Source organism: Colobus angolensis, unplaced genomic scaffold, assembly GCF_000951035.1.
Source record: "Colobus angolensis palliatus isolate OR3802 unplaced genomic scaffold, Cang.pa_1.0 Scaffold132, whole genome shotgun sequence".
In the NCBI taxonomy this organism is placed as follows: Eukaryota; Metazoa; Chordata; class Mammalia; order Primates; family Cercopithecidae; genus Colobus; species Colobus angolensis.
In genome coordinates this window covers 6,141,423-6,168,974 of record NW_012114400.1, presented here as the reverse complement: position 1 = coordinate 6,168,974, position 27,552 = coordinate 6,141,423, and positions in this window count along the sequence as shown.

Genomic DNA, 27,552 nt, shown 5'->3' with positions numbered 1-27,552 from the left:
GTTAGTTCACATGTGACCTGGTTGTTTGAAAGAGTCTGGGACCTCCCTCTTCTCTTTCCTGCTCCCTATCTGGGTATGTGATGTGTCTGATCTTGCTTTGCCTTCTTCCAATTCTGTAGCTTCTCAAGGCCTCTACCAGAAACAGATGCTGGTGCCACACTTCCCGTACAGCTTGCAGAACCACGAGCCAGTCAAACCTCTTTTCTTTATAAATTACTCAGCTTCAGGTATTTTCTTATAGAAATGCAAAACCAGACTAATATACAAAATTTTTCACAACGTTCAGTGGTGATGGCACAATATAAGATGTTGTCTCAGCTGAGTATCTTTATTAAAAATGCCCAGGGCATCTTTATTTCTGTTACTTTTCCAGGATCTTGACAAGTGTTGAATTCAAAATCACTGATTAAAAATTCTAGTTATCCATATGTTTTTGTAAAAGTTGCACCTTTTTTTTTTTTTTCTTAGAGAAAGGTTACAATAAGGCTGTTCACATATATTAAATAAAGACATTCTGTGGTAATTGTGTTACTTTGTAATAATTCAAATTAATTTTTATTTTCCAATTTGTGCATGATTGCATTCAGTAGATGAAAACGGTTTTTTTTCTTGAAAAATAGTAAATAATTGTACCACTACTTTTTTTTTTTTTTTTTTACATTTTCTGATTAAGATTCTATGTTTAAAAGTTAGGTTATTAGATAAAAGAAATAGTGATGTGATAATTTCAGTGTACTCTAACTGTTAACAATAAGCAATGAAATAGCAAAAATATAGTTTGGTTAGGGTGAGTAGAAAATTGCAGAAAATTAGTACTCACCAAAAGCTTTGAAACTGTGACTTTTAAACTAATTATGCTATATATTTCCCATGTATTGTTTCAGATGTCATAATTCAAATGTATTATTGTAGTATCACAAGAGTACTATAGTGGAAAATTTTATTTCCTATCTCCACCTGGAATTCTGACAGGGATCTTAAACCTTATGTATCAGAATTTAACATACTCACCACCACTCTCCCAAATCTGTTTCCTTTAGACTTCTCTAACTCAATAAGCGACACATCCATCCTTCCAGTATCTCAAGCCTAAGGTATCTGAGCCATTCTTTTTTTTTTTTTTTTTTTTTTGAGACGGAGTCTCGCTCTGTCGCCCAGGCTGGAGTGCAGTGGCGCTATCTCCGCTCACTGCAAGCTCCGCCTCCCGGGTTCCCGCCATTCTCCTGCCTCAGCCTCCCGAGTAGCTGGGACTACAGGCGCCCGCCACGGCGCCCGGCTTTTTTTTTTTTTTTGTATTTTTTAGTAGAGACGGGGTTTCACCGTGGTCTCCATCTCCTGACCTTGTGATCCGCCCGCCTCGGCCTCCCAAAGTGCTGGGATTACAGGCGTGAGCCACCGCACCCGGCCCTGAGCCATTCTTAACAGTTGTAATTTTCTAATATTCACATGGACTCCTTCAGTACATTATTTTGCCTAAATTATATATAATGAATATTCGACATCTCCTCACTGCTAATGTTCAATGTTACAACCTTGACCCAGCCTCATTACCTTTTCTATGAATTACTATAATCTTCTAGCAGATATTCGTACTTCTATTCTTGCCTTCATCGGTCTCTTCTACAGATGGCAGTCACAGTAATACATTTAAAATTTAAGTCATATTGTGGCACTACTCTGCCCCAAATGTCTCAATAATGTAATCTCTCACAATAAAAATGGAATTTCTTATAAAGCTTATCCTAAAGTAGTCAGCTCCGTTGTGTTTCTTTTTGTTTTTGTTTGTGCATGCTGGGTTGAATTTTCTGTTCTGCTCTCTTTGATTTACTCTTCTCTATTCATACTGTCATCCTTGTTCCATAAACATGGTGGACATGATTCCACCTCAGCTTCCTTGTATTTGAAGTTGTTCTGCCTATGTTACCCCTGATATTTGCTACACGTATTCCTCAGTACCTTTTTGTTGCTCATAGGCTATTTACACTTTGAGGTCATTTGTGTCTAATTATATTTTCAATTGCGACAACACATCTTCGTTTCCACCAATACTAACAACCTTTTGTTTATATTTCCTGCTTTATTTTCCTCATTTAGTACCATGCAACCTACTATGTATTTTATTTATTATGTATCAAATTTTTATGGATTTGTTTACTTTCTATCTTCCCATAGGAGCATGGATTTACAAGGGCAGAGATTTTTGTTTTGTTTTTATTATCATAATGTTGTTTTCCACCATCGAGAACAGTACCTAACAGACATAGCTGCTCAAAATGAAACCACACACTGACACACACCTTTGTTGAATAAGTGAGTAGCTCTTTTAGACTTTGTTTATTAAGCAGTCTCCAACAGTCTCACTCTTCTCAGTAGCATTTTGTTAAACCAGTAGGCACCCTCAAACAGAAGTTAAAGTGGACCCATTTTTTCAAGGGAAAATGGAAATTTTGGGGCTGGCCATTGGCCTGAAAGGACTAATTTTTATTTCACCAAAAATAAAAAAATCATTTTGTCCTAAAACATACACAGTTTTTGCTGGTCCATGCTAGCAGTGGATTCAGTCACAGCTATTTATGTCCTCCAGTTTGAAGTTTCTCACTTTAAAAGCCTTTTTGCCTGACAAATATTTGAAGTTCACACAATTAGCAGCATAGAAAATAATACAGAATCTCTTTGTGTTACATCATGAGAGTGAGACTTTTTTTCTATAAGAGTTGGGAATTTTTGAGGATGTGAATGGTACCATTTTGAATTCCTAAAACTTAATATAATATCGAACACAGAGTGGGCACTTGATTTGTTACTTTGAATTAAGAGAATAAAGGTTTTTTAAAAAGCATCTCTCTTAAGAAGTTCAGGAATTATGAAATCATGCTAACTAACTTAAAATTGTATAACCTATGTAAAAGTAATATATTTATAAAAGATTAAATATTTAAGTGTGATAACTAATATATCAGTGCTAATTAATTTTTAAATAATATTATTTAGGAACTAATTATCTCTATATTTCATAGGATTTATTAATTTTACTATTAATCCAGATAAAGTCAGTTTAATCACTTTGTTTTAATTCAGATGTCAAATTACTGACTTTTAGCAAAATGATCTTACCTATTAGGAAAATAGCAATAACAGTAGATCCTAAGAGGCATAAAACAACATCTGACAAAACCCACACTATCGGGTGAAAATAAATGTAGGCATTCTACAGTAATATTTAACACTAAGTCAGCTCTTTAATTGCATGTACTATAAAGTATTAATTATTTCTAGCAAAAATAAAAATAAAACAATGCACAGCATAAAATTGTAAGAAAGATTTACTTGAACAGATTGCAAACACTAAAGCTAGTTGAATATTGGTCTTAAGTAATTGATTTGAAGTTAAATCTACAAATAATAATGAAATAAATCTAGATAAAACTGAAAAAATAGAACAAAGTATATTTTTTCCAATATATGGCAACGATTACCTTCTGTCTAGTTAAACTAAGAGTATTTCATAAAAAATATCAAATTCCAATTGTGAATTAAATGACAAGACACAATTTTACAAATTCTCAAACTAAATAGTAAATGTAATGAAGAACACAAATCATAAGTATGCCAAGAATAGATTATATACAATTATTTAATGTATTTTTGATGTTTTAAAATAACATTATGAGAAGATATTATAAAAAATTCACTTGCCTTAGTCTTCACATAGAACATATAGTACATTTTCTACATTATGAGTAATTAATATTTTGGGAGGAGAATTATAGGATCATTGAAGCATAGGCAGAAATTTGCATTTGCACTTGATTTGAAAGAGCTGTCACTGTGAAAAGTAAATTGATTCTAATTTTATTCTTTGTAGATCATAGGAACATATTTTGATGAGATATAATTCTAGATGATCAAAGAGAAACTCCATAAAAATATTTATACAGAAAACTATAAAGGTAAAAACTTCTATATTAATTTTAAGTCCACTGATAATGACATATAACCTAGATAAGAGCTATTTCTACAAATAATTTTTATAATGGCATATATATCAGAAATTAATTTTAACCATATATCACATAATACTGTTGAGGAAGTCTCAAAAATCAGTCATAATTTAATCAAATTATTAAAGTTAATAAATAGATAAAATATAGAAATGAATTACTTAAGTCATTAATAAATATTCAATATAACTTAAATGGGTTTTATCTAAATTAGAATGAAACATAATTTATTGATTCAGATTAGGATGCTCTTCTGTATTAATATGGCATTCAGCTCTTTACCAAAACTATGAAAACTTGGTGCCCCATACAAAGAAAATAACTTAGAACCATTAATTTGAGTGCTATTGAAAATAAATTTTGAGAAATAAATGTTAAAAGTATGATAAATACTTGCCATTTGAATATGTGAAAATGCTAAAGTATAAACAACCCTTTAGAAATAACCAAACATAGAGTTTTTTATTAACTGGTGATAATCTCTTCATATCATATGGAAAACATTGAAAATCATTAGTTCATATTAAAAAATAGTATCATTCTACTATAAAATATATACCTACTTATGCAGATATGGCAGATTATAAGGTTAATTTTTTGGAAGTTCATGACCACCACCACTCTGTAGCCATTTCTTTCCATGCAATTAACATTTTAACACAGGCAGAATATTGCACATATGTAACTCTTGTTTGAACATCATTATAATAAAATGGGAAGCAGCTTAAAATTACATTTTAAGAAATGTTAAAACTTGACTTTATAAATAGCAACTATTTGATTAATAATGTTATGTCTTCCATCGCATTTCATTTTTAATATCTACTTTTAAACATTTACGTTTGCGAGATTATTGGGGTGATCAGACCCAACACCAGGCTGTGGGGGCTATGACATCCAACAGAGCAAAAGGAATGAGACAAGACAAGTTAAGAGTGAAAGTGGGACCAAGGGGCCAATGCTAGTATGGAGGCTGCAAAGGCCCCAAGCTCTGGAAGCCCATGCTGTTTATTGGTGATCAAACAAAGAAGCAGGTGGTGAGGATGTGGGGTTTGAAAGAAAGCTGTGCATCAAGCGCATGATCTACAGCTGTGACAGTTTAGAATTTTCTTTGAAGCATATGGAAAATGTTCTGCTACTTGAGATAATCAGAAACATGTTCTAGTTTAAGAGACAATCAATCTGTAAGCCTGGGAGTGCCAGAAGCAAGGATCCAGCAACTCTAGACACATTCCACAGTCCACAAGGGGTTTTGCGCCCTGAGCCCTGGATTCCATCCAAGCCACAAGGGGTTTTATGCCCTGGACTTAGACTGTGGTGCAGCAGGTCAGCCTTCCACCCTTTGACACAGAGCTTGGTGTTCCAAAGGCCATGAGGGGTTTTAGACCCTGGCCCCTGGACATGTTCCAAGATTCTTTTACATTATGTCAGACATGCAAGCCCTGCCTCAGCCTTTTACCCAACACTCAGCTTTGCCCCAACATAAGATCCTAATATAATTTTCTTACAACCAAGGAATTTGCCTATTTATCTCGAGTAACTGGCTTGAAATTTAGTGGAAAGGGGTAATTCCATAACTTAATCACTAATAAATTTAAATTGTGTCTATTAAAGTTTTGTTTAGTTATATATGGCTTAAATTATTTGGGACAATTCAACTAAACATTGGTCTTTAATATTTGAAATTACAATAATTGAATTAATGAAAAATTATTCCCATGCATGGAGCATATATTTGATTTACTTTTAAAGGTCTTTCAACTAGGCTTAGGAAATAAGGCCTATTTTTTAGCTTCTTCTTATCCCATACATTTTGACAGTAGCAGATGCCTTTATGTTCTAGAAACTTGCTACAGTCTATTACTAGCAGAGTAGATGCCCAGTTATGTACTATAAAGATATATAAATCATATAGAACTCTAATTACATTGTATTACTTTTTTTTTTTTTTTTTTGAGATGGAATTTCCCTCTTGTCCCCAGGCTGGAGGGCAATGGTGCAATCTCCACTCACTGCAACTTCTGCCTCCTGGGTTCAAGCGATTTTCCAGCCTCAGCCTCCCAAGTAGCTGGGAATACAGGAGTGTGCCACCAAGCCTAGCTAATTTTTGTTTTCTTAGTAGAGACAGAGTTTTACCTTGTTGGCCAGGCTGCCCTCGAACTCTGACCTCAGGTGATCCACCTGTTTTGGCCTTCCAAGGTGCTGGAATTACAATCATGACCCAGCACGCCTGGCCTCATATTACATTTTAAAGGTGCAGATGACTTGCATTAGGGATACGGTTTAGATTGTAAAGCTGCACTAGGTTTACATGTGAAATATATTACATACAAACAAAATGACATTAAGAAAGTTAGATTATGCATTTTGGTCTTCAGTTTCTTTTTTGTTCAAGCAGTCCTAATAATATGTGGATAGCATACTTTATAAGTTCTTATAATTTCTAAATAAAACATTTTCTTTCCTTTTTCCTTTCACTTTAGGTACATCACAATGTTTATGAGCTAATGAATATTAAGAAGTTAGATAACGTTCCTTTGAGCTTCTGCTTGTGTGATATTCTAAATGTATCTTGGAACTAAGAAAAAGTTATTCATTTTACCTTGGACAGGGATTAAGAAATTACTTCTGCTGTCAAAGGTAGAGGCAGAGATAAACTGTTAGAATAGGGGACACACAAAGTTAGATTGCTGCTTTCAGGTTAGAGCAGTACAGATTTGCAGCATCATGAAGAAATTCCCATTACCATGTGAACCAGTGTTCCAACATTTTGTGAAATTATTGAACAAGCCAAAGTCTTTTTTAGAAACTATTGATAAAGATATATTTTTGGTTTTACTTTTATTTTAGGTTCAGCGATACATGGCAGGTTTGTTATATAGGTAAAATCTTGTCACAGGAGTTTGTTCTACAGATTATTTCATCACCCAGATACTCAGCCTAGTACCCAAGAATAATTTTTTCTGCTCTTCTCTCTCCTTTCAACTTCCACCCTCAAGTAGACCCCTGCGTCTGTTGTTTCCTTCTTTGCATGCGTGAGTTCTCATCATTTAACTCCCATTTATAAGTGAAAACATGCTGTATTTCATTTTCTGTTCCTGCATCATTTTGCTAAAGATAATGGCCTACAGCTGCATTCATATTCCCACAAAAGACATGACCTAATTCTTTGTTATGCTGCAAAATATTTCATAGTGCACGATGTACCACATTTTCTTTACTCAATCTAACACTGATGGGCATTTAGGTTGATTCTGAGAAGTGAAGCCAGCTGTACATCCTGGGTCAAGTGGGGACTTGGAGAACTTTTCTATCTAGCTAAAGGATTGTAAACACACCAATCAGCATTCTGTAAAAACGCACCAATCAGTGCTCTGTGTCTAGCTAAAGGATTGTAAATGCATCAATCAGCATTCTGTAAAAACCAATCAGCATCCTGTGTGTAACTGAAGGATTGTAAATGCACCAATCAGCACTCTGTAAAATGGACCAATCAGCACTCTGTAAAATGGACCAATCAGCACTCTGTAAAATGGACCAATCAGCAGGATGTGGTGGGGCCAAATAAGGGAATAAAAGCTGGCCACTTGAGCCAGCAGCAGCAACCTGCTCTGGTCCCCTTCCATGATGTGGAAGCCTTGATTTTTCACTCTTCAGAATAAATCTTGCTGCTGCTCACTCTTTGGGTCTGCACTACCTTTATGAGCTGTAACACTCACCATGAGCTTCATTCCTGAAGTCAGCCAGACCACAAACCCACCACAAGGAACAAACAACTCTGGACGTGCCACTTGTAAGAGCTGTAACACTAACTGTGAAAGTCTGTGGCTTCAGTCCTGAAGTTAGCGAGACTAAGAACCAATCAGAAGGAATAAATTCCAGACACAATTCAATGTCTTTGCTCTGAAATGGAATGTATTTTCATGGGATGAACACATTCCATGTACAATAAACACACATGCGCATGTCTTTATAGTAGGATGATTTATAGTCCTCTGAGTATATACCCAGAAATGGGATTGCTGGATCGAATGGTAGTTCTATATTTGCTCTTTGAGAAATTGCCATATTGCTTTTCAAAATGTTTGAACTAATTTATACTCACACCAACAGTATTTAAGAGTTCACTTTTCTCTGAAACTTTGCCAGCATCTGTTACTCTTTTACTTTTTAATAGTAGCCATTATGACTGTTGTGAGATGGCATCTCACTGTGGTTCTGGCTTGCACTTCTCTAACGATCAGTGATATTAGTTTTTATTCACATGTGTTTTGGCCACATGTGTGCCTTCTTTTGAAAAAAAACGTCTCTTCATGTCCTTTGCCCAGTTTAACGTGGTTGTTTTTCTCTTGTACATTTGGTTACGTTCCTTATAGATGCTGGATGTTAGACATTTGTCAGATGTGTAGTTTACAATTTTTTTTTCTCATTTTGTAGGTTGTCTAGTTACTCTTTGTTACTTTGTTAGTTTCTTGTGCAGAAGGTGTAAAGTTTAATTAGATCCCATTTGTCAATTTTTGCTTTTGTCGTGATTGCTTTTCGTGTCTGTCATGAAATCTTTGCCAGTTCCTATGACCAGAATGGTGTTGCCTAGGTTATCTTCCAGGGTTTTTATACTTTTGGGTTTCACATTGAAATCTTTAATACATCTTCAGTTGATTTTTGTGTATGGTATAAGGAAGGGGTCCAGTTTCAATCTTCTGCTTATGACTAGCCATTTATCCTAGCACCATTCATTGAATAGGGTTTCTTTTCCCAATTGATTTTTTTTTGTATTGAAGGAAAAAAACAAATAAGGTAATAGAAAGGAATAAAGAGCATCCAAATAAAAAGGACAGAAAGTCAAATCATCCCTATTTGCAGACGACATGATTCTATATCTAGAAAACTCTGTAGTCTCATAGTTCTCTCATTCTGTAGGTTATCTGTTTCCTCTTTGGTAGTTTCTTCCACTGTGCAGAAGGTTTTAGTTTAATTAGATCTGATTTGCCAATTTTTGCTTTTGTTGTGATTTTTTTTTTTTTGGTATCTTTGTCATGAAATCTTTGCCTGCTCCTTGTCCAGAATAATATTGCCTAGGTTATTTTCCAGAGTTTTTACAATTTTGGGATTTACATTCAAGTCTTTAATCCATCTTGAGTTGATTACAGCTAAACAGGAAGGTGAAAGTTTTCTACAATGAGAATTACAAAGCAATGCTCAAAGAAATCAGAGATGACACAAACAAATGGAAAAATATCTTATGCTCATGGATGGGAAGAATCGGTATTGTTAAAAGGGCTATAATGCTGCCCAAAGCAATGTAAGAGTCATTCTTTACATTGCTTTGGGCAGTTCTTATTAAACTACCAATGACATTATTTATCTAACTAGAAAAAAAAAAAAACTATTTTAAAATTCAATACTCAAAGAAATCAGAGATGACACATAGGAAGAGAGAAAGTCAAATATCAGATGGTTGTAGGTGTGTGGCCTTATTTCTGGGCTTTCTATTCTGTTTTATTGACCTATGTGTCTGTTTTTGTACCAGCATCAAGGTATTTTAGTTACTGTAGCCCTGTAGTATAGTTGGAAATTGGGTAGTGTGATGCCCCCAGACTTGTTCTTTTTGCTTAGAATTGTTGTGGCACAATCTCAGCTCACTGCAACCTCTGCTCCCAGGTTCAAGTGATTCTCCTGCCTCAGCCTCCTGAGTAGCTTCAATTACTGGCATGTGCCAACATGCCTGGCTAATTTTTGTATTTTTAGTAGAGACGGAGTTTCACCATGTTGGCCAGGCTGGTCTCAAACTCCTGACCTCAAGTAATCCACCCATCTTGGCCTCCCAAAGTACTGGGATTTAAAAAACAGGCTATTCCTTAGCTACACCAGCAAAAGTTTTTACTTGGTTAAATGATTATTTATTTACTTGGAAAGCTTTCTATTTTTTTTTTTTAATTTCTAAATTTATGCAGAAAGTATAGCTTCCCTTTACTATTCTCATACACGTTTGAAGGTGGATTTCAGTTGCCTTTATATTTACTGTATTAGTCCGTTTTTACACTGCTGATGAAGACATACACAAGACTGGGAAGAAAAAGAAGTTTAAATGGAAATACAGTTCCACATGGCTGGGAGGGCCTCAGAATCATGGTGGGAGGCAAAAGGCACTTCTTACATGGTGGTGACAAGATAAAAATGAGGAAGCCACAGGAGAAATCCCTGATAAACCTATCAGATCACATGAGACTTATTTACTCTCACGAGAATTACACAAGAAAGGAAAGACAGACTCGCATGATTGAATCACCTCCTCCTGGGTCCCTCCCACAACATGGGGGAATTCAGGGAGATACAATTCGAGTTGGGATTTGGGTAGAGACACACCCAAACCATGTCAATTATCAAGTGTGTTAATAATAGCATTGACCAAGGTTCTACTGAAGTCTTAAAATGAAAATTCTTAGTGTTAGTTGGTAAAACTATTTCTAAACAGCTTTCCCCAGTCAATTTTTTTTTCTCCTGACTCCAAATCTCATCTGACAAATCCATTTCACTCTTGATTCAAATTAGTTTCATAGAATATTGTATACTTCCCCCAGTATGGCCAAAATACTTTAAAAAAATAACTGACACTAAATATTCAATCATTATTTTGAGGTGTGTTAGTAGCTTAGTTATAAATTGTACATGAAATTATTTGGTAACGCACCTCACAACCATGTTTTTATAAAATAATCTCCCATGTGTAATTAGTAAACTGTACAGATAAAGATTTGCTAAACAAATTGAGAAATCTAATTACAAATTATTCTTCACTTAAAATGTTAATTCCAGATTTGGAGAGACTTGAAGATTATAAAATCTGTAGAGATCTTTAATAAGAAAATTAATATCAAATTCACTCAATAAATAAATACTGATCTATATCAATAAACTAATTCACAACAAATTTTAAAATTAAATAAAAGCTAAGCTAAACCACAACATTCAGAAAAATGTTATTATCATTATTATTATTATAATTAGGATTATATATTTATTTACTATGGCAAGAACCACATCATACCTACTCAGTTATCAAATTTTTAAGGGTCTAGTACCATATAGTTAACTAAATACACAACATAGAATCAAAATTGAGGATATTGTGCTAAGTGAAATAAGCCAGTCGTAGAAGCACAACCACCACGTGATTCCACTTATTTGAGGTATCTAAAGTACTCAAACTTAAAGTAGCAGAGTATAATAGTGGTTTCCAGGGACTGGGGATAAGAAGAAATGGATTTCAGTCATGTAAAAATTTTTTTTTAAGTTTTAGGGCCTGGCTAGTTCAGTTCGTAGAGCATGAGACTCTTAAAAAAAGTTTTAGGGTTATCATTTTGAATTAACTGCTTGACATTTTGTTTTCTACATTTTTTAGCTGATACTCTTGTTTCTTCATGTGACACAAACTTTGTAAATTGCTTTCTGCAGCGAGAATGAAAATATAATTGTATTTTTTCTAGCATGATTCATTGATTTTGTAAAAAAAAAAAAAAAATAACTAATGTTGACAACATGGTTTAGAAGAGTCTCTTTCAACTTTACAAGCCCTTATAACAAAAATACATGACAGGTTCCTCGATAACTTCTTGCTCAGACTTTTCTCCATATCCAGGGGACTGCTTTCTGGAAACTCCAGCCTTGATATATCCCTAGGCATAGTCTCTGAGACCACTGTGAAGCAGCTTGTCCAGCTGCAGGAGGTCCTTGAGGTCTCTGCTGAGTCCTGAGAAACAGTAGACAGCACCAGGTGGCTATGATCCTGTACTAATTACTTCCAGCTATGATTTTTTTTTCACTTCTTTTCCACAGAAGCAAAGGTAGAGTTGGGATGCTGAATGAGATCCACTAGGGGAAGGACTTTTCTGGGGATCTGCTGAGTAACATGCTACTGACTCAACCTACATGCCAGGAGCATCCACAAGTCACAGATGATGACTTCCAGGCAGAATGCCATGCTTCCACTCTATGATTCTACATATAATGCTAGGTCTACTGCTTTTCTCTTAACATGTCTAAATGTTTAAATCCATACAAGAGCTATATGGACCAATGAAAAATAACTAACTGTTACAAAGGAGCCTGTATTGTTAAGTCTCATTGTATGAAGAGAGACACACACACGGAGGAAATATGAAAATTTTAATTTTCCATAGAAATTATTTCAAATCTTTTAACCTGGCATATATCTCTGTTTCTAGGATTTTGATTTCTGTCTCCTATTCTTATTTATTTATTTATTTATTTATTTATTTTGAGACGGAGTCTTGCTCTGTCACCCAGGCTGGAGTGCAGTGATACGATCTCGGCTCACTGCAAGCTCCATGTCCCGGGTTCACACCAGTCTCTTGCCTCGGCCTCCTGAGTAGCTGGGACTACAGGCATGTACCATCACGTCCGGCTAATTTTTTGTATTTTTAGTAGAGACAATGTTTCACCGTATTGGCCAGGATGGTCTTGATCTCTTGACCTTGTGATCCATCCACCTCGGCCTCCCAAAGTACTGGGATTACAGGCCTGAGCCACTGCGACCGGCCTCGTATTTATTTTAAAATCCTTTTCCACTCATGCTTTTTATTGTAAAAGAAGCCAAAGGATGTACAGATTAATAAAAAATGCTTCAACCTAATTAATTACTTCAGATACCACTTTAAATTGATCCACACTGAAGGTATTATTAAAAGGATAGATAGGTAGTGTAATGAAGAGATGAAAATAAGTAAACAAAGAAAGCTGGTTCTAGTAGGGCAGTTTCAGTTAATTCATTTTCTAAAATATCAGAAGAGTTTGTCTTCTGTCTAAATAAACTCATATTGGTGGAACAATTGGATTATCTACCAGTGACTGTCACATCTCTTCAGACACAAATCAACAAAAACATATTGACAATTTGTGACTTCATATTCTCAGAAAATATAAATTTAAAAACTAAACTTTATAAACATTTTGGCTCTTTTCCTATAATCTGTTTAATATTAAAATGATTACCCCAATAGCATATCCCCTAGTACATTTCACTTAGATGCATGAAATACAGGATGCCTCAAAATACTTCAACACTCTTGGCTTGTATTTTTAAAATATTGTTATAATGTTTAAAGTTATCATATTGATGAAACACCAATCAGTATTGCCTTGGAGACTAATTACCTTTTTTATCAGTGTGTGTGTGTGTGTGTGTGTGTGTGTGTGTGTGTGTGTGAGTGCGCGCGTGTGCGCATGGCTCAGAGAGCTTGCCCAACTGGACAGAGCCAGTCTATGTGGGAAATCTAATATAAGCATTGCTGGAACAGCCAGATCTTTCCTAAGGTACTTAGTGTACAGACCTTAACCCTCTTGTATATAATCCTTGGGCTTGAAGATCAATTGATACATTTCTTATTACTTAGGAAAACTAAATGTTCCCTAACCCTTACTAAGCTAACCCATAAATAAATATGTAAGACGAAGGAAAGTTTGGATTCACTCTATCCACATGTTCTTAGTACCATGCAGAGCCAAACCAGTATATCCAGAAAAGTTCATTCCTGATAGAATATTGGCTGGTGAGAATACAAACATCTCTGTACAGCTTATACCATTTAAATATGAAAACTCAGGAAACAGTAGTTATGCTATATCTCCCCCTTTAAGTTTTTTCTCTAAAAGTCCTACATTTGCTTTCATTGTCCAATGCTTGCTACATGTGTTTATGACACCTTTGCACAATGAATATAGAATCTATGTAATGTTTGCCTTAGAAATATTTTCCTCCTAATGCATATATAAACTCTTGAATATTTGTGAATGAAAGCAAAAGTGAAAAGTTCAAAACTACTTAAAATATTCACTGAAAATGGAAAATTGTTTGCCTTGGTGAATTGATAGCATAGATAGATTTGCTATCAACTTTCATGACTATAAACACAGAAAACTTCTGTTTTTTTCATTAGTTTTCTTCTATTTACCAATGTTTACACTGTTGGCAGATGAATTCTAAAAATTTGATTAACTGTGTTCATAATAAATTTATAATTAGTGTGTGTTTGTTCATTTATTAAATATTTATGTAACAGTTGGTATTTTTTAGGTACTTTTCAAGATGATCAATCAAAAAGAAATCCCTTGACAGAAGGGATAAATTAAATATGACACACATGCATATTATGGTGCATTTCTTAAATTGATCAAGTATATTAGAGAAATATTGTGGCATGTTGGCAGCAGAATTCATATTCATAAATGATTTCATATGCATTGCTTTTTTGTATATATTTCTGCCATGGTGTATATTCTACAACTGAGTGAAATTTGATTTTTTTTTTTTCATTTTAAGTCAAATTTACTGAGGTACAACTTATATTGAGATAAATACTGCTGATGTTCAGTTTCAGCTCCAACATGTAAAGAGCTTGGAAACTGACACGTGGGTTCTTACAAAACATTTCATTTGGGATAACAAAACGCTCAATGAAATCAGTGGCTTTTCTTATATTCATCAGATAACAGGTTGCAAGGCAAATTGCCACCATGGACTCTGGCAAAACAGGTGAATCTAGAGAATCACAGCCAAGTTCTGATTTTCTGGAGTAGAAGCTGTTGGAGCTATAAACTGATATAAACACTTAAATGGTAATTTTGATGAATTCCTAGAGGCTGACTGTAAACTGCCTTGGAGTTACACATTGCTTAGCTGCAGTGTTAGGGGAATGACCATACTTTCAAGAGGTTTACCTCTACGCACTTCACCATATTCTCATATTATTAAGATCCAAGAAAGATCCCCTCATGTGGCTCAGTTTTTTTATATACAACAGCAGTATAAGATTTGTGAAATAAGTAATAGATAGGTTAGATTTCATTAAAATTACAGACTTTCACTATGCAAAATGCAGTGCTAAAAGAATTAAAAGACAAGCCTTAGCAAGAGAGGTAATACTTGAAAAACACATATCTGAAAACACAGTTGGATCCAAAATGAACAAAGAACTTTTAAATCTAACATTAAGAAAAGAAACAACACAATTAAAAATAGTGAAATTTCTGAACAGGTGTCTCACCTAAGGAGATGTACACCTGGCAAATAAGCATATGAAAGGCGTTCAACATCATGTTGTTATGGGAATATAAATGAACACCGCAGTGACATATGACTACACACCTATTAGAAGGATCAGAAAAAACAACAACAACAACAACAGAAACTGGCAATACGAATTGCTGGTGAAAATACTGAGCTACGGGAATTCTCATTCATTACGGGTCATACTGCAAAATGGTATCACTACTTTTTTTTTTTGAAATGGAGTCTCACTCTGTCACCAGGCTGGAATGCAGCGGCACGATCTCGGCTCACTGAAACCTCCAACTCCCTGGTTCCAGCTATTCTCCTGCCTCAGTCTCCCAAGTAGCTGGGATTACAGGCACGTGCCACCACGCCCGCCTAATTTTTGTATTTTTTAGTAGATACGGGGTTTCACCATGTTGGCCAGGATGGTCTTGATCTCCTGGGCAGTTTCTTACAAAGCTAAACATAAATTTTCCATTCAGCAATCATAGTTCTAGTTACTTATCTAATGGCTTCATATAAATGTGGATAGTTACATAAACATGTATTCATAGATATTTTTATATACACAATTTAGTATACAAGCATGTATTCCTATGTTCAGTCAGCTTAGAGGGACTAGAAACAACTATATCCTTATAGAAAAAATCTTACCTAGTGTTCAAATCGTGATTTCTCATTCTCCAACAAAAGGAACTAGGACACTTAGGAAAAAATAGTTAATTATAGGACCGAGGCAGAAAATAGACAAGATGAGCCTGGAATCTCTTAGAGTTCTAGAGAAAAATAAATCGGTCAAAAAATATGATGGGGGAATGTTAGAGGGACAAGTGTGATCTAAAAGGACTCCCAAGGAGTTGAGCCAAAGCTGGAACAATTTTAGCAGCAAAATAAATAAAATGGTATTGAGTCATGGTCCCCAATCTAAAATAAATATCCATGAGTCTATATTGTTATAAATAAATTATTGAACAAATGAATAAATAGAAGAAAAGGCAAATCTAATCTCAGAAAAATGTCAAGTAGTTTTTGTATATACTCTACTCTCAAGAAGGTGGAGCATAATTCCCCTCGCTTGAATGTGAATTTACTTAGGGGTTTGCTGCCAAGGGGGTTAAACAAGTAAATTTACAGTGGAGAAATCTAGCAAATATTACCTTAGTTAGTTTCTCAATGACAGCAGAAACAGCGAAGCCATGTTACTAGTGCTTACACTTGATGTGATGTGATTAAAATGGAATTTTACTTCTTTAGTCTTCTTACCAAATACATATAATTACAGTTTAATCATGTGAAAAACATCAGGCATATTCCAATTTAGATACATTTACAAAATAGCTGATCAGTCTTCCTCAAAACTCCCAAGGTTATGAAAAACAAAGAAAGTATGAGAAACTGTCATAGCCAAAACTGTCTTAAAGAAACCTCATTACTAAATGTAATATGGCACACCATGAGGGTTCCCGCGACAGAAAAAGGGCAGTAGGTAAAAACTAAGGAAACTTGGACCAAGCATAAATTTTAGTTAATACTAATATATACTTATAGGTTTATTAATTATAACAAATTTACCTTACTCATAGAAAATGTTAATAACAGAAACTGGGTGCTGGATACATAGAAATTCTCTGGGCTACCTTAACAATTTTCCTGTTAATCTAAAACTATTCTAAATAAATAGTTTATTTTTTACATGCAACAATCAGAGTGTACAGGTAATAATTCTGAGAAATAAATACCTCATGTGCAAGGGATTGAGTTAGTTATATAATACATCTGTAAACCTACACAATTATCTTGGGGTTTTTTATAGAGCTACAGAAAACCTCATTGCTGGTGGTAAGGCAAAATGTTATAATTACTTTGAAGACTGTGTGGCAGTTCCTTACAAAGCTAAAAATGTGTTTACTATTCAGCAATCATAGTTCTATTTATCTAATTGCTTTGTATAAATACAGATGAATATATATATAGAGAGAGAAAGAGATGTATTCATAGACGTTTATATACACAGGGTAGTATATAAATGTGTATTCCTATGTTCTGTCAGCTTAAAGGGACTGGAAGCAACTATATCCTGATTGCAAAAATCTTACCTACTATTCAAACCTTGGTTTCTCATTCTCCAGCAAAAGGAAATTAAATGCAACAATCTAAGTGTACAGGTAATAATTTTGAAAAATTCATACCCTGTGTACAAGTGCTCAAGTTAGCTATATAAAATTTCTATTAATCTAGAAAGTTCTCTTATGGTCTTTTCAAGAGGTATCGGAGCTAAGATCACTACTGATTTTATTTTCATTAGTGTGGATCATTTTTTGCCAGATTTCAAATATCCTATTAATGGAGCAATATATATGTAAGTTTATGGTTTCTCCACTTTCACACACACATACACAGAAATAAAAATGAAGAAAAATTTTCAAAATGTATTAATTTTGCTGCATGTATTCATTTTACCCCCAACCCCTGAGTTGTATTCCCTTTAATGGATATGTGACCATAAGTTTATCTATTTATCTCTTGATAGGAATTTAGGTTCTGCACCAGTTTTTAACTATTCCCAACAAAGTCGCTAAAATATTTAGTCAGAAGTTTTCATATGGACATATGTTTACATATATATGGTGTAAATACCTAGGAGTGGAATAGCTAGGCCATATGGTATGTGTATATACACTGTCAAACTGTTTTCCAAAATAGTTCCTTCCAGACATACGAGAGTTCCAATTGCTCCAGTACTTACCATCATTTGGCCTGTGTCTTTAGTTTTGTTGGTTTAGCCATTCCAATACATGTAAAGCATTTTATTTTCACTGTGTTTTTTCATTATGGCATGTCTCTGGTGAGAAAAGATGTCGAACATATTTTTACTTGTTCACTAGTCATTCCTACATCTTCTTCAGTAAAGTATCTTTTCCTGTATTTTGTGCATTACTTACTGGGTTCTTTCTCTTTTCAGATACTGAGCTATAAAACTTCTTTATTTGTTCTGAATACAAATTTTATGCCAGGTATGTATTTTGATATTTCCCTTCAGTCAATGGTTTGGCTTTAAAATGTGTTAAACTTAGAAAAGCCCAGGACCTGATGACTTCACTAGTAAATTCTACCACATACTGAAAGAAGAAATAATGCTGTCTTCTCAAACTCTCCCACAAAATATTAAAAGGAGAGAATGCTTCCAAACTCATTTCATGAAGACAACATTATCCAAAACCAAAGAAAGACACACAAATAAAGAAAACTACAGTCCAAATTTTCACTGATCATAAAGGCAATAATCCTCAACAAAATGCTACCAAACTACATTCAACAGCAGATGAAAAAGATCATTCACGCTTGAACGGGGAGGTGGAAGTTGCAGTGAGCCAAGATTGCACCACCGCACTCCAGCCTGGGCGACAAGAGTGAAACTCATTCATTCACCATGATCAAGTGGGATGGTGAAACACATGCAAAACAATAAACATGATACGTCACATTAACAGCATAAAGAAACAGACTATATAATCCTTTCTTTTCCTCCCTCCCTCCCTCCCTTCCTTCTCCCCTCCCGCACCCTCCCTTTCCTTTTTCCTTTCCCTTTTCTTTCTCTTTTTCTTTTTCTTCTTTTTCTTTTTCTTTTCCTGACAGAGTCTCCTTCTTTCGCCCAAGCTGGAATGCAGTGGCAGGATCCTGGCTCACTACAAATTTGGCCTCCTGGAAGTGATTCTCCTGCCTCAGCCTCCCCAGCAGCTAGGATCACAGGCTGGAGCCACTATACCTGGTTTTGTATTTTTTTTTTTTTAGTAGAGAATGGATTTTGCCATGTTGCCCGGGCTGGTCTTGAGCTCCTGAGCTCAGGAAATTCCCCCTACCTCGGACTCCCAAAGTGTTAGGGTTATAAGCGTCAGCCACTGTGCCCGGTCTAATCCTTTCTTTAGATACACAAAAAGCATTTGACAAATTCAACACCCAGTAAGAGAATTGAGGATTATGACTAGTTGTTTGCACTTATGAATAAATTTTCTATAGATATTTGTATAGAATTTTCTTTGTATATATTTAGATTTTTCTCTGTTTGGGGCATATACCTAGGGTTCTAATTGCTGGGTTGTATAAAACGTGTTTTTCTAATTTTCTAAGAAACTACAAAACTATTTTCCAAAGACTCTGTATCTTTTCGAGCTTCAATCAGCATTGTTCACAATTTCCAGGTGCTAGGCATCCTTGCCAGCACATGGTACCATCAGGTTTTAAAATGTTGTTTGTTTTTTAATTGCTCCTAATAAGTGCATAGTAGTATTTCACTGTGATTTCATTTGTTATTTCCATAATTACTTATGATATTGAGGACTTTGTGTGTTTCTTTGCTATTCATCTTTATACATTGAAAAAGGAGTTGTTTGAAACATTTTTTAGACACAACTCTTATCATATATTTTGCAAATATTTTTATCCTGTATGTTCATTGACTTTTCATTATCTTAAATTATCTCTTGAATTGCAGAAGTTTTAATATTGATGAAGTCCAATTTTTAGCATTTTTCTTATGTGGATCATCATTTTTATGTCATATCTAAAATTTTTGTCTAATTCAAGCTTATAAGAATTTTTTGTTATAATGTCAACTAGAATTTTCATGGATTTAGGTTTTATCTTAAGGTCTGTGATTCATTATGGAGTTAATTTTTGCATGTGGTGAAACTATAGGTTGAGGTGGAGTTTTGTGATTGTTTTTGGCATGTGGATATCAAATGTTTAAGCACAATGACTGAAGAGACTATCCATTCTCAATAAAACATTTATTTGGAATACATTTTAGTCTGCCCAAATTAAGTATTTGTGTTTATTTTTGTTATTGTTAATGATGTTTTTCTACTTTGCATTATTGCATTTTCATTTTGAAAAGTCCCCTTTTGACAAACTTTTATATGTAAAATATAAAAAGTTTACTAGATGCTAAAGAAATACAAGGATACCTGAATTTTTAAGCAATAAAATCCTGTATTTATGCCAATGAATACATTGTAACCCTTATTTTCTCATTCTATTGTTATATTGATATTACCTTATTAACCAGAATTATCAAAGAGCTTTTTATTTATAGCTTCCTTTGAAAGCCATTTTAAAGCTTCTGCTGTTTAGAATAGTCAACAAATGAATTAGCTGTGGCAGTTTGGAAAATAATAATGAAAATTAGCAGTAGTTTAGCTTTTTTAACCAAAACATATACAACAAATAGCATTTTAATCACATAAAGAAATTATGCTATATGGATATTGAGAGTATGCATTTGTCCACTGAGAATTCTGTGTTCTCAAATATATGTGACCAGATAATTATGTAGTATAATGATTTCGACTGTGATTTATATTTAAGTATAAGTTCCTAAGTAGCTGTGTGTTTGTAGTCAGTTATAAATGGCTATAGTCATAAGTTCTTGATACAAAATAACTATTAAAAGATACACAATTACACTTAAATACATTCTAAAGAAAAATTCAGTTACACAAAACAAAGAAAATATTCAGAAACTTTTAACAATACAATCTGGTTTCCAATATATTTAGGAAGCATTATAAAAAGGGAATTGTACTTCCTGTACAGTTTCCAGTTCTAAATCATAAAGCATTCTCCTAAAATGGTTTTAAAAATCACCTGTTACAGTAGATATAAGTAAAAGAAGATATCGAGTGAGGTTTTGCCAATAGTCCAGAAATTAAATCTAAGCTCCTAATCTGAACAGAAAAAGAAGGCTGAATGCTTCATATCCTACATTCAGAAATCAGTGAAAAGTTATGGCTAGCATCTTTCTCCAGAGATTATTCTGAGTAGTCAATTCGGAGAATTACCTATCAACAATGTATTCATTTCCAGGACACTTAGCATATATTAAGTGAAGACTAGGAGAGAATAAACTAATTTGGGGGAGTTCAGTGATTATCAACATTTTGTTGGGTATTTTCTTGGTCTTCTTTTTTAAAAAGCAGACTTACAGACCTGTACATCTCTAAAACCAGGGCAGAGGGAAAGAGAAATGCAGGAGATGGCATAGTTGGGCTGTCATATGAAGGAGACTAAAGACTGGACTACCACAATTTCCCACTTTAGTAAAAATACAGAATTTGGCTCCTTTACATGCCTGTACAGAATGTTGATGAGGTGGTGCTATGGATTTAGGTAGAGAGCAAAGTTATGCCATGAAAAACTACACTTATAAGAAGAATTTAGTATGGTACCAGTGATTGGTGGGCAGGCAGATGATATGTTCACACCTTATCAGGGACAAGGAAAGCCTCTGATTTCTTCACAGGAGATAATTCATTATTAGTGAGTCATGTCAGATTGACCATATGCTATGTCATGAATTTAAAAAATCAATCAAAAGTAGAAGTTTTGATGCAAAAAAGCACAGCAATGCCTCCGCAATTGTGGACCTTGCTATTTGCAAAGGCATTTTGCATATTGTAAGTATATAATCCTTTGAAATTCTAAGGATGATCTCTGGTAGGCATGATTCTGTGGTGGCTCCTAAACTTACTACTCCTTTGTGGGCACACATTGTATAGTCCCCTCCCACCCCTTGAGTGTGAGTAGAACCTATGAATATAATGGGTTATCACTTGTGTGTTTAGGTTATTAATTAGTTGATTTTGAATTAGTCAAAAGGAAAACTATCCTGGGTGGTCCTGGCTTAATCAGAGGAGGCATTATAATATCTCAGAAAGATTTAAATCAGGAAAATGATTCTCATTTAGCTCTTTAGGTAGAAAACTATAAAATGGCAGAAGAAGGTGGCTAAATAACACGTAATGTTTGTAGGCCCAAAGGGAATCTGGGAGCTGAGATTGGGTTCTAGTTAAAAAGCGGCAAGGACACAAAAACTTCAATCCTACATACAACTTCTGATAATTATCAGTAAGTTTGTACAAAGACTTCAAGCCTCAGATAAAATGACAATGTTGGCTGATACCTTAATTTTAGCCTGGTGTGACCCTGTGCAGAGAACCACCATGTTGTGCCAGGACTTAAGACATACAGAAATGTTGAATAAATTGGTATGTTTTAATTTTGCTTAGTGTGTGGTACTTTTCTGTGCAGCAATACAGTAGTATAAATTAATGTAGTGGCAAGGTGAGGTGGTTCACATCTGTAATCTCAGCACTTTGGGAGGCAGAGGAGGACGGATGACTTCAGGTCAGGAGTTTGAGACCACCCATGGCCAAAATGGTGAAACCCCATCTCTACTGAAAATAAAAAAATAAATAAAAATTAAAAATAAAAAAAATGTCTGTAATCCCAGCACTTTGGAAGGCCGAGGCAGGCAGATCACGAGGTCAGGAGATCGAGACCATCCTGGCTAACATAGCATAACATAACAAACCCCATCTCTACTAAAAATAAAAAATAAAAATTATCCAGGCATGGTGGTGAGTGCCTGTAGTCCCAGCTACTTGGGAGGCTGAGGCAGGAGAATGGCGTGAACATGGGAGGTGGAGCTTTCAGTGAGCAGAGATGGTGCCACTGCACTCCAGCCTGGGAGACAGAGTGAGACTCCATCTTAAAAAAAAAAAAAAAATTAGCTGGGTGTGATGATGTTTGCCTATAACTCCAGCTACTTGGGAAGTTGAGGCAGGAAAATCATTTGAACCCAGTAGGTGGAGTTTGCAATGAGCCAAGAGCACACTATTGCACTCTAGCCTGGGCAACAGAGTGAGACTCTATCTCAAAATTAAAAAAAAAAAAAAAAAATCAATTAATTAATTATTGTAACTAGTAACTGCAAAGTAGCTTTGATTAAAAAGTCAAATGATTTCGTAGAAAAAGTAGATAACAAGCATGTATCAATAAAGAATTTTAGTAAAGATGGACCTTAGGAAAAGAATAAAATGGAAATGCTGTAATTTGGAAAAAAATGGAAAACATAAATTAAGAAGGTATTTAATAGGATCACTAGATTTCATAGATGAAGAAAAAATCAGCTAACCTGATGATAAAGTACTAGTAATTATCCAAATGGAACATAAAGAGTAAATAGAGTAAAAAAGCAAAAACAAAATAGAGCATCCACTAGATGGTAGGGAAAGGTTTATAGAGCAATAATAAATGGTGCCAATATACATGTGATATGAGTTCCGATAGGAAAAGAAAGAGGATATAGGGTTAAAGTTGTATTTGAAAACATGTTTGCTAAGAATATTCGAAATAAACAAAAACACAAAAGAACATTCTCAGAAAATCAGAAGGTTAAGTAAAAATAAAACACAACTAGACACACTATAATAGTGAAAAATCTGGAAAAATAAGACTAAGATCTATTTGGGGTGCTGTAACAGAAAACCATAGGCTGGGTGGTTTACAAACAACAGATATTTATTTCTCATGGTTCCAGAGTCTTGCAATTTCAAGATCAAGGCACTGGAAGATTCAGTGTCAAGTTAGAACCTGCTTCCTGGTCTGTAGACGGTTGTCTTCTCACTGTAACCTCATATAGCAGAAGGGGATAGGGAAAGTCTCTGTGGCTTCTTTTACAAAAACACTGATTTCATTTATGAGGGCTCCACCATCAGGATTTAAGCAACTTTTCAAAAGTGCCAACTTCAAATACCATCACATTGGAAATTATGTTTTTCACCTACAAATTTTGGAGAGACAAAAACATTGTCTATAGCACAAATTCAAGGAGAGAGAAAAGGCATCCAGAGAAAAAGAAATATTTTATTTCTTTTATTTACTTTCTATTTCTGTGTAACATATTACAACAAATTTAGTTGTTTAAAACATCACATATTTATTATAACGCTGTTAGGCATCCAGCACATTTTTTTTGTTGTTGTTTTTCTCAGCTTCTTATAAGGCTGAACTTAGTGTCATTCAGTGCTATTATTTTATTAGAGGCTTGGAGTTCTTTTTCGTGCTAACTTTTGGCAGAATTCAGTTCCTGTGGTTGCAGGACTGAAGATTCTGCTTTCTTTTTTGCCTTTCAATGGAGTTGTACTCAATTCCTAGAGGTCACCCACCTTATGCGGCACCAGCTTTCTCTAAAACTTGGCAATTGTACACTATGAGAGAGAATCTTGGAAGAAATCTTAAAATCACCTAGTATAGTCTGCCCTCTTGAATTTCCAAGGTTCATATTCTTCCTAATGGCAAAATACATTTACTCCCTTCAGAACATTTTGTTTCATTACCAGGTCAAATCTAAAGTATTATCATCTAGATCTAAATTGTATGATCTCATCAGCTCAAAGTCTAAAATGGTCCCTAAGTCTCATAAACTTAGAGTTTCAAATTTTACACTTTAAATCTTCAAATCAGCTCCACATAGGTATAAATCGCTTAGTAAACCTCCTGGGGTCACATTTTTCTTTCAATCACTTTTCTGGACATATGCATGTAAAGAGACAAGTTATTTTCCCTAACACCAATAGACATTAGTGGACAAGCACAGAATAACAGTTATGTGCATCTGGTTAAAAATGAATGAACGAGAATGGCAGATAAAGATGACATCCTTAGCTGGTACCTTGATTTCAGCGCTGCACAGAGAACTATTATCTCATGCCAAGACTTGTACATACCCTGGGCCACTGATCCAAAATAGTTTTGAAAATGTTGGATTCTTCTTCAGTTTCTTGATTAAGTTTCTTCCTGATTAAAGCCTGAAAGTAATATCCCATGATTCTTGGCTCTACTCTCTAGGGTCTTGTAAGTTACATTTTCTTTTCAGTGAAAAGTTGCAAATATTTGCAGGTGAGCCATTTTATTAGTATTTTTATACCTGCCTGACTCCTGAGAGTATATTATTGGATGTTTAAAAACCCCCTCTCATTTTGAACTTTATTGATCTTTTCAGTGAAAGCTAGGAGTCCTTTGCTTACAAAATCTAACAATCTTGCAGACTTCACTTGAGTTTTATTGGTTTTGTCTCCAATTAGACAAAAGGCATATTCACAAATCTTTTATGATAACCCCTTCTCTATATTTGGCTCCTGCTTTAAAGCATTCTAGAGTTTCTTCATTTTGCTTAAGAATATTTCTGAAGGCTGGGCACGGTGGCTCACACCTGTAATCTCAGCACTTTGGGAGGACAAGGCAGATGGATCACGAGGTCAGGAGATTGAGACCTTCGTGGCTAACACAGTGAAACCCAGTCTCCACTAAATACACAAAATATATACATTAGGCAGGCGTGGGTGGTGGCAGGCGCCTGTAGTCCCAGCTACTCGGGAGGCTGAGGCAGGAGAACGGCTTGAATCTGGGAGGCGGAGCTTGCAGTTACCGGAGATCACGCCACTGCACTCCAGCCTGGGCGACAGAGCGAGATTCCATCTCAAAAAAAAAAAAAAAAAAAACATTAGCATTTTGTTTGAGAATTTTGCATAAGGGATACTCAATCTGTACCACATGTAATCCTGGATTTGAAAAAAAAAAAAAAAAAAAGAATATTCCTGAAGCACACCCGTTAAGTCTTAAAAATACTGTTTGTGTGAATTTATACTCTGGGCTTTGGCACTTTATAAGGCTTTAGAACAAACCTATACAATCACATACTTAGCATTGACTGTATGCTACAGTTTTGGCTGATATTTAAGATTTTTATCACCATTAGCCATGCAAAATGGTGGACAATTTTCAAAAACATACACTACTAATTCCATTTTGTTTAACAATTCTTTCATCAATTTCTCTCTCCTCTTGCATTTTACTATAAAAAGCAAGAAGAAACAAGGTAGCACCTTCAGCATATTGCTTAGAAATCTCCTTAGTAATATATCAAGTTTTGTCATTTATAATTTCTGCTTTCCACCAAACATCAGAAGACAAAACTGTTAAGCTCTCTGCCAGTAAACAGCAAGAATCTTCCTGCAGTATCCTAGAACATGATTGTGACACCTTTTCTAGCCCTATGGCAGCATTTCTAAAGTCATGATATCCACTAAGGGTCTCTTCAAGGCAATTTCTATTTTTAGTACTTTCAAAATTCTTTCTGTCACCAATTTTGAGATGTAAAATTGCTGACTCATGTTTTAAAAATATATTTATTAAATCAGTACCCCACAAATATGCTTTGGCTTTTTACTACCACCTAACAAATTAGCACAGATTGTGGCTTAAAATAGCCTACCTATTTCATCTCTGGGTTACTGTGGGCTAGGAGTTTAATTCAGTTTTGCTGAGTACTCTGCTCAGGGTATTACTAAGATAAAATATGATGAATAGTTTTTATGTCCTAAGCTCACTACTTTTTTTGCACAACTCAGTTCTGCATAGTTATAGGACAGATGTCCCTACTTTTCTTCTGTTTGCCAAGGGGAAGCTATTGTCAAGTCCTAGAGACCACTACCATATAGCCCTCTCCATATAGTTTGATCTTTCAAGGCCAGTAGGGAAAATCTCTTGCATGAAATAGCTCTGACGTCTTTTATAAACTCAACTTCCTAGGTCAGTTTTGGATAATCTCTGTCTTAATTAACTAAAAGTCAACTGATTGCAACCTTATTTACATCTGGCAAATCATTTGGATTAGGAAATTTAACATACTCAGAAGAATGATATTCCACCTTAAAATTTTGCAAAGATAAGAATAACAGCAAATAAATCATTAAAGTTATGAAGCCAAGAGAAAATGGAGTAGCAACTTTAAAAACTGAGAAGAAAATAAAAGAAAATGACAACAAACCTGGTATAGAATTCTATATTCAATGAAAATGTTTTTTAAAAGTGAAGGTAAAATATTATTCTCAAGCATATTAATACAATTTATGGCCAGGAGATTTGTACAATAGAAATGATTAAACACCATATACAAGAAGAAAAATATTATACCAGATAAAAATTTGGATTATCACAACTAAATTGAGTGCTTTAAATAGTAAAAATGTTAACAAGTATAAAATATTTTTGAAAAAATGTAAACACTTTAAAACATAATAGGGAGAATTCTGCTTCAGAACAAGATGGAGTAATAGACCAGATGTTCCTTTTCACCTGATACAATTAGAACAAAGAAAATGTATAGTGTTTTCTAAAATCCTGAATATTAGGCAACAAAGTGCAGTAATCCATGACAGACAGAGAACAAAGGATACGGGCACTCTGATTTTCGTTGTCACTGTCTTGAGATTTTCTATACTGTAACATAAAGAATAAGGTGGATCACATCAGATTCCTTGACAGGAGAAGATAGAGCTGAGAATCTGGCTAGAATAAGGCTACTAGAATTCACAGGACTAAGTACCAGAGTGAGGAAAGTTAAATATAGAAATTTTTAAAGATTTTCAGAGTATTCCCACTGTGTATTTGTATTTCTTGTAGTTAGGAGGTTAACGGGAAGAAACTACCCGAATTTGAGGAAAGGATCACCTGAAAGACCTGAAAGGAATAGAGGTAACTTTTTAAAAAAATTTTACTTTTTCTTTTTTTTTGAGACAAAGTCTTGCTCTATCACCCAAGTTGTAGTGCAATGGCGTGATCTTGGTTCACTGCAACCTC